The sequence below is a fragment of the Cottoperca gobio genome, chromosome 16, assembly GCF_900634415.1.
Source record: "Cottoperca gobio chromosome 16, fCotGob3.1, whole genome shotgun sequence".
Classification (NCBI taxonomy): Eukaryota; Metazoa; Chordata; class Actinopteri; order Perciformes; family Bovichtidae; genus Cottoperca; species Cottoperca gobio.
The window spans coordinates 15,628,814-15,640,895 of NC_041370.1; the positions used below are offsets into that span (position 1 = coordinate 15,628,814).

The 12,082-nt window shown below is 39.7% G+C and overlaps 1 long non-coding RNA gene across 2 annotated transcripts in view; it reads left to right on the forward strand.

The window, feature by feature from the left end:
• LOC115021854 (uncharacterized) overlaps positions 1–12,082 on the forward strand; it is a 102,057-nt gene that overhangs the window by 40,790 nt on the left and 49,185 nt on the right. For both annotated transcript variants that reach the window (XR_003833760.1, XR_003833761.1), the window contains exon 3: positions 10,360–10,496. This is a non-coding gene — a long non-coding RNA (uncharacterized LOC115021854). The remainder of the gene's footprint in view (positions 1–10,359; positions 10,497–12,082) is intronic.

Sequence of the window (12,082 nt, forward strand, 5' to 3'; positions counted from 1 at the left end):
TGCACATGCACCTCTTTTGCCAATCCTCCCGTATCAAAATCATGAGATGAAAAATCCCCCTAGATGAAAGAGCAGAAAGTGAGCTAGTGTAATATGACAGCTAAATTGACGGCATTGGGCAGACTAAGCTGACTGTTCTGAAGGTCTAATGAAAGGTTTCTTTGAGAGGCCATGTCAGCAGGTGAATGGAGGTGAAATATGCTGGCTCCCTCCTCCTTCTCCCCACCTGTCCTCTGCTCTCCTATCTCTTTCTCTCTCCCCCCTCTCTGCACCTATTTCTACGAGCTGAAAAGAAAGCCTGTCTCTGCTTTGATAGCCAGAGTTATTATCGGCTCCAATGGTGGTCTGAGGCCTATGTGTATATGTGACTGAGGGCCACAAACTCTCATCAAAGCTCTTATCTATACCATGCACGGTGGTACTTTCAAGGTGCTGTGAGTGATGATATCTGAGGTAACATAACAGTTATATAAATGTATCCACTGGCTACGAATTATTGCATATGTGTGTGGAGGTCAATTCTTCAATTAAGGGGCATAATGGACTTTTGCAGCCTAGACTCCTAAAAATGACGTTTCCATACAACAAAACTAGTTTGTCAATTCCGTTTCAAGGGAAACATAATACCTTTACATCTGTTTTTGACATATCACCAATACTTGTATGAACAAAAGACTTTCACCGCAGTGTTTGTGTCCCGTCATTTACTTCAATAAAGTAACAAACATACTTCAGCCAAACTATGATCTTTTACTGAAAATCTAACCAAGTAGTTTTGTTGCGTATTTGTTTCTTTTCGATTTCCAACCCTAACCACATGTTTAAAACGTAACTGAGAATGCAGCTTACTTGTGTGGGAACGTTATCCCACATCTATCAAGCTATCTATCTATTTATGTCTGTGTGTGTGTATGTGCCTGCATGTGTGTGTGTGTGTGTGTGAGTGTGAGTGTGAGTGTGTGACTGTGAGTGTGTGAGTGTGAGTGTGTGAGTGTGTGTCTAACAGAGGGAGTTATTCCACTACAGCTACCAGCTACCTTTGATGGTCCTTCTTGATTTATAGCAACATTAAAAGGCTGTTGCCGGCGTTTGCATTTTTATTTTATGTTTCCTCTTCCTTGCATGAAGAGACGCTGTGACTTATTAGTGCGACAGATTCTGCAGAGGACAGTGTTTAGTGTGTGTGTGTGTGTGTGTGTGTGTGTGTGTGTGTGTGTGTGTGTGTGTGTGTGTGTGTGTGTGTGTGTGTGTGTAGGGGGCGGATCAGTGAGACTGTAGTGTGTGCTGCATGCATTTCAATGATTAGATATCAAATCTCATCATCATACTTTTCCTGGAAAGTTCTCTGCTTTTGAAAAATAAAAATGTAAATGGTTATGCTGATTTAGAAGAAATGCGCCAGTAAGCAAATGTGATGCAGTTTTAATTTACTCAAAATGCATTTTGATACTGGACCCATTCAACAGATCAAAGAGTGAATGTAATCAACTCACCTTAATTCACAGTAATGGCTGCTGTTGTGTTTATTCTGAGTGTAGTCTGAAGAGAAAACACATTTCCAATTCATCACTGGATTTATTGACTTTGAAAATGATGTCAAACAGGAAATGAATCAAATTAGATTCTTGTCCAAGGACACATGCTTTGACATGATCTTTTTTTTTCTCAATGAACACTACTGTTCACTGTTCAAGCTCAAGACAAAAATGGAATTTAACACCATCTTGCATCGGGGCCCTGGGCTAGTGGGAGACAATATGTTGTTCTAATATGCTAATTCTGCATTAAGGTTTCAGTGAAAATGAGCGTGTGAGATGATCACACCATTAAAAGTTAGAAATGGCAATGTAGTATGTTAATCGCGCCAGATGGGACCATTCTGTTTGTGTAAATTAACTCACTCGACTTTGTTGCCGTTACACCTGGAAAGATAATCCTTGACAAGCCATTGAGAATATTTTCATTAGAAATACACTGAAATATATTATCTGAATCATTTATGTTGAAGAATGTTACTTTAAGAAGAAACTCAGCCTTATATACTCTAATACTTTGAACATGGGTCTGTGATGTGCCATGTACTCCTGGAGTTATGATGATTGATAAAGTCTTGTAAAACTTCTTTTGGTGCATCCGGTACCTCCTTCAACCTAAATCCTATAATAACCCTAATACCCCAAAGGTATTTGCTTACTAGTTCATACCATCTCCTGTACAAATACTACACTATTATCCAAAGGAGCTAAGTGTTTGGTAAGACCTAGATCTCCATAGTTAATACGATTATATAAAGTCTCCTAGAAATGACATTTAAACTAATTTGTTTTCCTAACTACGTCATAGAAGTCAGGAAGCTGGTTGGGTTCGGGGCGAACATGCAAAGCACAGGACTGAACACCTGCCTGTACTTCGGCTCAGGAAACAAATGCACTTTGTTTAAGGTATTAAATAAGATTTGGTTTTGGTTGAATCTTAATAAAGTAAGCTCGTGAAAACTGTCTCTTGCTTCAGGTCGCTGCTGATTTTCCCTAACAAAGATCTGTCAGTGCCTGAAAATCTTTTTCATAATGTTTTAGTCACTATGAGAAAAAATCATTTCTAGGAGACAGGGTTGTGCACACACATGCACATACAGTAGGTAGCAGTTTCCTGTAATCCTTGAGTGCTCGTTGAATGTGTGTTTGTGTGCTAAAGTTATAGGTCAACTTTTTTTGTCTTCTTTGCCACCTGCTGACACTCCAGCGTGTTTTGCTCTTCTACCGCCTACTTTAAATGTCATGTCTGTGGTGCACACGATGTATAAAGACAGACAGTGTGACTATAATACAATTATTAGGGTTTTATTGAAATCTACTGAAGGAAACCTACTAATTTGTAGTCACCATATATTCTAATTATGTTAGTTATTTGGCCCTTTTGATGAGAATTCAGATTCTTGGTGATTATTTGAATTTAATGTACATGCTTATATTTCATCTTAAAGTGTTGAATAACTCACACTCATTGCCATTTACTGTGCCACACATGAATTACTCATTTAAAAAACACTGCTGTTATTATAGCAGAAAATGGATCATATAACACTCTTTTTTCTTTTAGCAATCGCGATAATTTCTAATCATCTTAGCCTGCAAATCATGGATAAATGCAGCAAAAACAGCTGTCTGCACTATAAACTAACTGTTGGCTAACAGTAAACTCCCCTTGTTAAAATCCATTATTTTTAATACTGTCATTATACTAACAACAAGAGCAAACTGTCTATTACACAACCCTGTGCCCTTCTTTAGCCACAATCAGCATTACCACTGTCCCTGGGCATGTTCTGGCTCTCTGGCTCCATAATCCAGAGCATATTCTAAGATCCTTAACCCAGCAGCAAGCTTTGTTTTTGGGCTTTAGTCCAGCTGTGCTCTTGGGAGGTCCAACAGCGCCTCCAAACCCCCTCTACGTAGTCATTTTTTTGGCGTTAAAGGATTTTTATTTTCAATCACGCTGTACCAATCCCCGGGACAATTAAAGGTTGTCACAGAGCAGTTTACAGAAAGTGCAGAGCAACAAAATGCTGTTTTGGAAAGTTGTGATGGTCCCTTGTGGAAGTGAATAGGCTTGGAATAGCAACAGAAAAAAAGAAATACAGAAACAGAAATAGGTTGCTTATCTTTTAATCATTTCTACTTTCCGGAAAATCTTGTTTATCTTAATCCCCAGGAGTCGAGGTTGTCCAAGAAAATTAAATGTTCTGCTTTAGATATCCATTGAAATTCTTCACCAGGTCTTATTCTAACTCTGCAATTTGAATAGAATAGATTTTTCATCTTTCTGTTGCTTGTGCTCATTATCTCGATTCAATCCACAAGTAACACCAGAGATCTGAAGCTTTGACACACATAGGTTGTACAGTATCCCACATATAAATCATTGCCACCTGTCACATTTATGCTTGCAATGTGGAATGTTTGTTGAAAAAACATTAATTTTCTCTCCTTGTGTCATAATCCATCTTCCAACACCACGTAGATTTGAGACTACCCAGTATGTTCTGCACTGAAGATACAAGGCAACTGGTACAACACATCTTTCACATTTTTCTTGTGTGAGAAAATTTGGCCCTACATATTTAAAATTAATATTTGTTTTAGACAACTCAAGAGACAGCCCATTCGTCGGACATTATCCAATCAAAATCAGCTCTACTTCGAGGTTTAAAATAACCATGGTGCACTCAGTCACCTTTCATTTGTACATGACTCCTGCAGCCACATTTAACAGCGCTCTCTCTCTCTCCTCTCTCTCTCTCTCTCTCTCTCTCTCTCTCTCTCTCTCTCTCTCTCTCTCTCTCCCCTCTCCCTGTCTCTCGCTCCCCGCGCTCTCTCCCCCCCCCCCTCTCTCTCTCTCTCTCGCGCGCTCTCTCTCTCCTCCTCTCTCCCCTCTCTCTCTCCACCCCTCTCTCTGCCATTATCTTGTCAGCATGAGGTCATTGTCCTGATCCAAGCCCAATGATGTCATTTCCTTCATAAACAAGTCCTACTTCCTCTCGAGGGTCCATATCAGCTGAGCTTATCCTGTGAGTGCCCCAGTGGGAATTGAGTTCATTTCAGAGTGTCCTTCCCTCCCACACATAAGTAGCTAAACTGTATTAGTTTTTTATTAATTTTGTACAGCTGCATGAAGCTATATTTTCACCTTACTGTGTTCAGTTCTTCAGTGTTTGGCACAATAAGCACAGGCTACTATGTGTGCAGCAGAACAACAGAAGACTAGTTTGGTGAGTCAGATGTTATCCCTGTTTGTATGTAGAGTCTACTTTAGTTTCCCTGACTGACAGCACAGATTAACTGAGTAAAAGTATCTGACGTTTCACTGGATTGTTGGTGGAGTAGTGTTAAGTTTGTACAGCAGTGTGGATCAAGTGAGCAACCACAACCTACACTGATGTCAAACAACTCTCAAGCACCACAGTATGTGGAATTCAACAGCTTCACTCCTACCATTTAAAAGGCCCTGCACTCCTGCAGATGTATTCAAGTGGAGTTTGTAGTTCTGTAAATCAGCAAGGTAAGGGGAATGATTTTTGGGAGTTTTATGGAGTGAGACACAGCTGTAGCCTGCCTGCAACAACATGGGCTGGGTTATCGTATTCAGCCAAGGTAATCACAATCTAGATGAGCTTTAAAGCTGATGGTTGCTGCCGGGGGGAAAAAGGGACCTGTTTTCTTTGCCAAACCCTCTCCTCTCTCTGTTACTCAGAGAAGGTTGATATGAGTTAGGAGTTTAAAACCGCTACACACCCATGTGTTTTAACAGTTCTCCACCACATGTTATCAGCTGAGCCCCGAATGTGGGAAAGCCCCGCAGGCAGAATGACATCATGCCCTGTGTAAAACTAGATATAGTTTAACACACAAGGGTGTAACTGGGAAAATGTAGGAAACAAATAAAGGTAAAGTATGACTCTCAGTTTTGGCTTTTCTGTACACCATTTCAGAAAGGCGCAACAACAACTGAAGCAGGGGTGATAACTCCAACCTCTGAATCAGACTGTGTGTTAGATTTAAATTCTAGTAAGATCTTTGAACCTTTCAGCCTCGCAACAGTAGCATCCTTTACAATATGAAAGCACTGTTGACAATCTGGCCTATACAGTATCGATGTGTTTTACTATGACGTGGCTAAAGAAATAGATTTTTTGCTGCAAATTGATTTTTGCTTCTGCTAGCCCTTTAAAAGCTCTGGCGCAGTCAGCTGTTTAGTGCTGAAATGTTTTAACTGTTTAAGCTCCTCTGCATGTGTTATCAGTTTAGTCATAATGAGCAAGAAGCCCAGTGGCAGAGTGACATAATTTATAGTTTAGAACTAACACACAGGGGTGTAACTGGAAAATAGCAGGGAATCTTCGGAGTAAGTGAAGATTAAAAACAAGATAGAATACAAGGCAAACAATGATGGCTACAGTTTGTCTGGAGCATGGATATACAGTTATTCACTCACATTTGAAACTTGAGCATGTTGAAGTAATTGCTTTTGACGATAATACAAACAATGAGCACAGTGTCTCATTAGTGCTGAGTAGGGCAATAGAGGATGGACTGCCTCTTCAGCAGTGGAGCCGACAGTTTAAACTCCTCATAAACATGTGGGCTCTTTTCAGAAAAAAACACAGTAATGACACTAGATCAGCCTAATAATAATAAGTTGCTTTCATCATGTCAACTCACGATTGAGAGACAGAGACTTGTATGCCCTTGCTCAGCTTTTAGAAGAAGGAATTCCTTATTCTGGAAAACCAGAAAATGGACTCAATATGGACAATATATAGATACCACATCATAAATCATGGCAGAAAAGATAATAAATATTACTAACACCCTGTCAGGAGAGGCATGTTTTAACCAATGAAGTAAAAATTGGCAGACAATGCAATAACTTTCCAAAATGTACACATGGGAACGTGTTATCTGATGCAGCCTGGTCTCCTGAAAATGACGTTCCCATAGAACAAAATAGTCTGCATTAGTAAGCATGGCGAGGAGGTCGAGACATAATTATTTTAAGCCACACCATGGTCTGTTACTAAACCTAACCAAGTCGTTTTATTTTGTTTTGTTTCAGTTCACGTTAACCACGTGTTTAAAACTGTGACCGTAATCAGAGATAAATTATGTTTTCCTCGAAACGTAATTTAGGGTGCAGTTTAGTATGGGAACATATTTTCCTGATAATTTAATATTGCAGTAGATCACATGGGACCAAATGACATCATCAATTTACTAAAGTCTTCACCCATTTAGATTCCAGTCATTTCACTTCAGTTTGAGTCTGTTTAAAACAATTCAGAAATGTCATAATGGGATAGGATTTTCTGGTGCACATTATAAGACCAACACATCATGTTATAATTCAAAGTAAACTTAATTTCCCCTCCAATTTATGAGACATTAATGATATTAATATTAATATATCCATTACTGGGAACATTAGGAGGAGGAGTACCTCTTCCACTCAACAAGGGTTTTTTGATTAAAAGAGAAAAATCAAAACACTGATTTTTCCTCTGTAGCACTGCCAAGAGAAGTGGTGAACTGCTCATGTGGTTAAACTAAAAGGGCAAAGGCTTGAGGGAAGCTTACATCATCATTGTCATCACCACCATGACCACTGCACTGACCAGCACCATCATCATCATCATCATCATCTTCCATAGCTCAGCACACGAGCATAATAAGAACTGAGATTTGAAGCGCTGTTGGAAAGATGACATCATTCTTCCCCCCCCCCCCCCTCTATAACTCTCCAGAGTACAACTGACAGAGCTGAAGAGCAGGGAAGTAGTTTTGTAAATGATGTGATGTGTTGGCATCTTTGCAGGAATTGTCAGCTGCTTTGCTGTCTACGTCCCGCAGAAAAGGCCCTGTAGGAAAGTTGACATCATTCTCATGCTGCAGAACAATAACTGGCACCCCTAATCCTCTGACATAAAATTGACATATGTCTGGAAGAGGGGAGATATATGACAACAATGGAAATCGTTGGCCCTTCTGCAGCTAATCGTCAGCTGTTTGGCGTTCTGGAAATAAATGGAGGGGGTTGAAGTGTTTTAGCAGAGCAGTAGACTTGCCAGAGACATGGTTCATGAACTGTGACTCTAAGGGTTCAAACCCTCCTTGTGAAATGCTGTCACACATCTCTGAGCGATATCCAAGTGTATCTACGCTTCAATGTCTAAAATCGGTTAATAACACTCTGGAGTGAGACTTTAGTCCGCCCTTGGTTTAAATTACATATTTCCCAGACACTGGAAGTATAATATAAAACTTGAAACGATACAAAACATGGGGAAGGTTGAAAGCATTTATTAAATTATAACCACATTGGAGAGCGCAAGGTTGAAAACCTAAAACTCATCATGTTTGGATCTAAACACAGAGTACTAAGCCTCCTCCATCCTCCAAATGGTTTTGATTCTAGGAAGTAAATTAGGGAATTCGTCTGTCATAAGTGCTTGAGGGAATGATTCAGCTGTGTTTAACTAGAACCAAAAGTGCTACAGGCAAAATGAGTTAAAACTCCTCTGGTGGATTAGCACCCTGAAAGTGACAGCACGGTGGGAAATGATGACCACAGCGCTAGAAAGGTGTGTGTTTGTTTGCTGTCAGCGGTTTCCTAAGGAGACAGTGTGTGTGTGTGTGTGTGTGTGTGTATGTGTGTGTGTGTGTGTGTGTGTGTGTGTGTGTGTGTGTATGTGTGTGTGTGTGTGTGTTTGTGGTAGATGATGTGCCACAGAAAAAAAAATTCAAATGCCCAAAATGCCAGAGACACTCATACTTGCACATACACACACAACTATAGCAAAGTGCTGTGTTTTCACAGAGAGCTTACAGCTATGTGATGTCATCTTGCTTAAATCTAGCTATGAATCAGTAAATGTGTTGCTGTGGGGTGTGTGGGAGTGTGTACACGTGTGTATTGCTACCACAGTGACTATATATGCCTGTCACTTTTATTGATTTTGTAGAAGTATTATTTATCATAAAAAACACACTTGCCATCTGAGTCATAAACAGTGTACAGTATATCAAACATCAGTCATTATGTCCATTTTTTTTGTTCATGTGTGGCTGATTGAGTCATTTTGACCCACACTTTATTTGGCTAATTGCTGATTTTCACATTCTTCCTTATTGCAGTTCCTCTAATGACCACTAGATGCTGGAAACTATTGAAGGGACAGAGAGGGATCCTTACTCCTGCTGATTAAATTCAAAGATTGAATCATACCTATAAGCTTTACAGGGTTGATATGTATGTATTTAATGTATCTAAAAGTCCTGATCGTGAGGGTCTTCATATAAAGATGACTCAACTCTATGCAAGTCACAGTTCATAGGATGATGTCTTTGGCATTTATTGGGGCCATTATGTTCCTGGCCTGCTTTTTAATACACCACCCTACAGCATACCATTACTGTCAATACAAAAATTGCCGCAGTTGTGAATAGCTATCTAGATCCTCTGTCAGCATGTACTACCTCTCTTTCAAGCACACACAGCACTGGGGGGGGGGGCACATTTATCATCTCATTCATTTCAATAAAGATTTCATAAATATACTGTATGGCTCAGGACAAAGTTCACAGGGTCATCTGGTGGGATCTCACATGATCAGGAAGAAGAATGAAAAACCCATTTCATTGCTTGGACCACTAGATATTACCAACCCCATACAAGGGCCTGTGGGCATTGCAAATCTGAATCACTGATATCAAATGAATCACTCAGAGAGGCAGAGCAGAGAGCTACAGTAATGAGAGCAGTTTGGCATTCCCATACAAGTAGGAAACAACATGCTGTGAGGTTGACTCAGTCCTCTAAGGGGTGATCGCATCACTGTCTGAATAATGAAAACCTGAAGCCTCAAGTACGCTGTATACCTTACACTCTCTTTAGATGTGTCCTTAGGCACAATGGAACTTGGTCTCAGACTCATGTGAGTCACGCTGATGTCTATAGAGGAAACATTGTGTATTGTGTTTGAATCAATGAGAACAGGAGTCTGAAAGCTGAATCATTGGGGTGAGACAAACCATGTGACTCATTTGCCAAGCTCCATAAATCAACTTCCTTGTATCACATCTGAAAACGTGATCTGTGAAACTATGTATGGTGCTTTCAGCTGCGTCACATAGGGAGGTGAATGTATGTGGATGTATCATATATGCGGAGAAGTGGAAAAGGGGTTACCTTGACATCCAGGGAGCAACGTTTGTATATCATATTTGTATTTAGATCATAGACTGTATATAAGAAGTGAACCGAGTCACTGTGACGTCACTCATTGGTTTAGGAACTAGGGTTTTGAAGCCTCAAGTTTGGCATTTTGGACGTCACCATCTTGTTTTTTGGAAACAGAGGTGACAAGAGAGGGTGGATACAATCAAATACAACCAAACACTGAACAAGACTTTTTAGGCAACCAAAATGTTCATGAACTGAAAAGAACTTGTGAAAGCGTTAAAGTTCTAAGACAAAAACACGGACAACACCAGAAGCTCTCACCTAATCATTTTTGGAATCCCTGTTTGTTGAATCCCACACCCACACACAAACCCACTGACACACACTGTTGAACTTGTCTTCCTTCCTGTGGAATGACAATGCTTCCTTGTTTATGCAGTTACCATAAAAACACAATCAGCCACAAGTCAACACTGACTGACTCCAAGCAAACTGGATTATTGCTCTAATTAAGCTTTAATAAGCCCTTATTAAACGGCCGCAGGCCTCGTTAGGCGGTTCATTAAGTCATTTCATCCTTTTATTCCTTCATTAAGTCTCTTTTTTTCTCTCTTTTCTTCCCAGGGAGTGTGGGAGTGGTGAGGTCTGGGAGATCACGACCTTAATTCTCTCCAAGACAGACGGTTTAATTAACACTGGAGGAATCCTCACTGGCTCCAGACCTCTACAATGGGAATGTGCACGGGAATTGGATTGCCAAGGTAAGGCATTAAGCTAATGTGCTTTTTACTGGCAATATACACTAATAACCTTTTTACAGCTACCGTGTTCACTGCATTTATGATGTAATATTGAAGGAATAAAAAGCATGTAAAAATTACGAATATACATTTAATTTAGTAGTGTTTTAAAGAAATGCCTGAAAATAAACAACACCGGTTTTATTAATTGTGAGCACATTTCTTATTATGTTTTTCACCAGACCCCAACATGAGGACTAAGAAGTAAATGTTTAAATACAAGGTGGACATATACTGTATATACTGGACTGGAAGATATAGCACTATTCGAAGCAACTGACAGAAGGAACATGGCAACACAGGCTTACTCCTTTCATTATACATTCAACTATGTGCAGTTTCACAGAGTCAACACTGACATTTTAGTTGCAACAGTTCTCAAAAAGTTCTAAATGATACCTTCCCACCACTTACAGTGATAAACAGCAAATGTTGACCGTTGATTTCATAAACCAACAAAACACTTACCACATTACGGCAGCAGCCTGAAGTGGCTGACCAGATAAAACATCTAAACGTTTGACAAATAATCCATCATCAGCACCACTTATTGTTAGTTTGCACATACAAAGTTAAGTTAAATGTTGAAAGTGTTGGAATTTTTAAAATGTTTTAGCTTCATACTGTTTCAGGCCTAACTTTGGTGGCACTATGTTACTTTAGTTTGCAAGGGTAACCCTTTTTAACAGAAAGTAGATATTTATTTTCCAGGGTTGTTAGAAAATACCACATCATGGGGATGTGGAGCACACAGTTGTCATGCATTTTATGAAAAATACTGCACACTTGGTTTTACCATGGTTGAATGAAAAGAAAAACTACGACCAGTAGAGAGCATGAGTAGAGAGAGAGATGTACGGACACACACACACACACACACACACACACACACACACACACACACACACACACACACACACACACACACACACACACACACACACATACACACATCTTTCAAACCTATGTCAAAGATTCAAACCTAAAACACTAAAACTGTCCTTTTGAAGAGTACAATGCAAACTGTTCACCCTAAAGCTCAAAAGTTAAAGATTACAGTTCGTAACACCTGCATGTTTTTGTGTCTGCTGTGTAGGGGGGATTTCCAACTCTGTGTGGAATATTCAGAGGTGCATGCTCATATCTTTTTCCTTTTTAACGTCCCAATAAACAGCAACTGAGAAACGGTTAGCTGTGAAGAAAGTTAAACCCTAGGGAGTCTTAAAGGAAACAGGTGTCTTAGTACTTACAACATTTATTATGCAGTTTATTATTACATGAGGATCAGTACGAGCTTATTGTATGAACATGGATAGTTCTTTCTCCCAAAGGTGAAAAACAGAGATGAGGATGTTTTAGCTATGCCGGGTGGTGTGGGTGCAGGTGTGTATTAAGAGAGACAGTGATACAATATTAAATCATTAACACATGGAGACTGGGCCAAATGTAACAATCTATTTTAACTGAACAAGGTGTGCATGTGTGATAGGGTGAGAGAGAAAAAAAGATCATATGTGTGTGTATGTGAGTGGGTGTATGCACGCAAG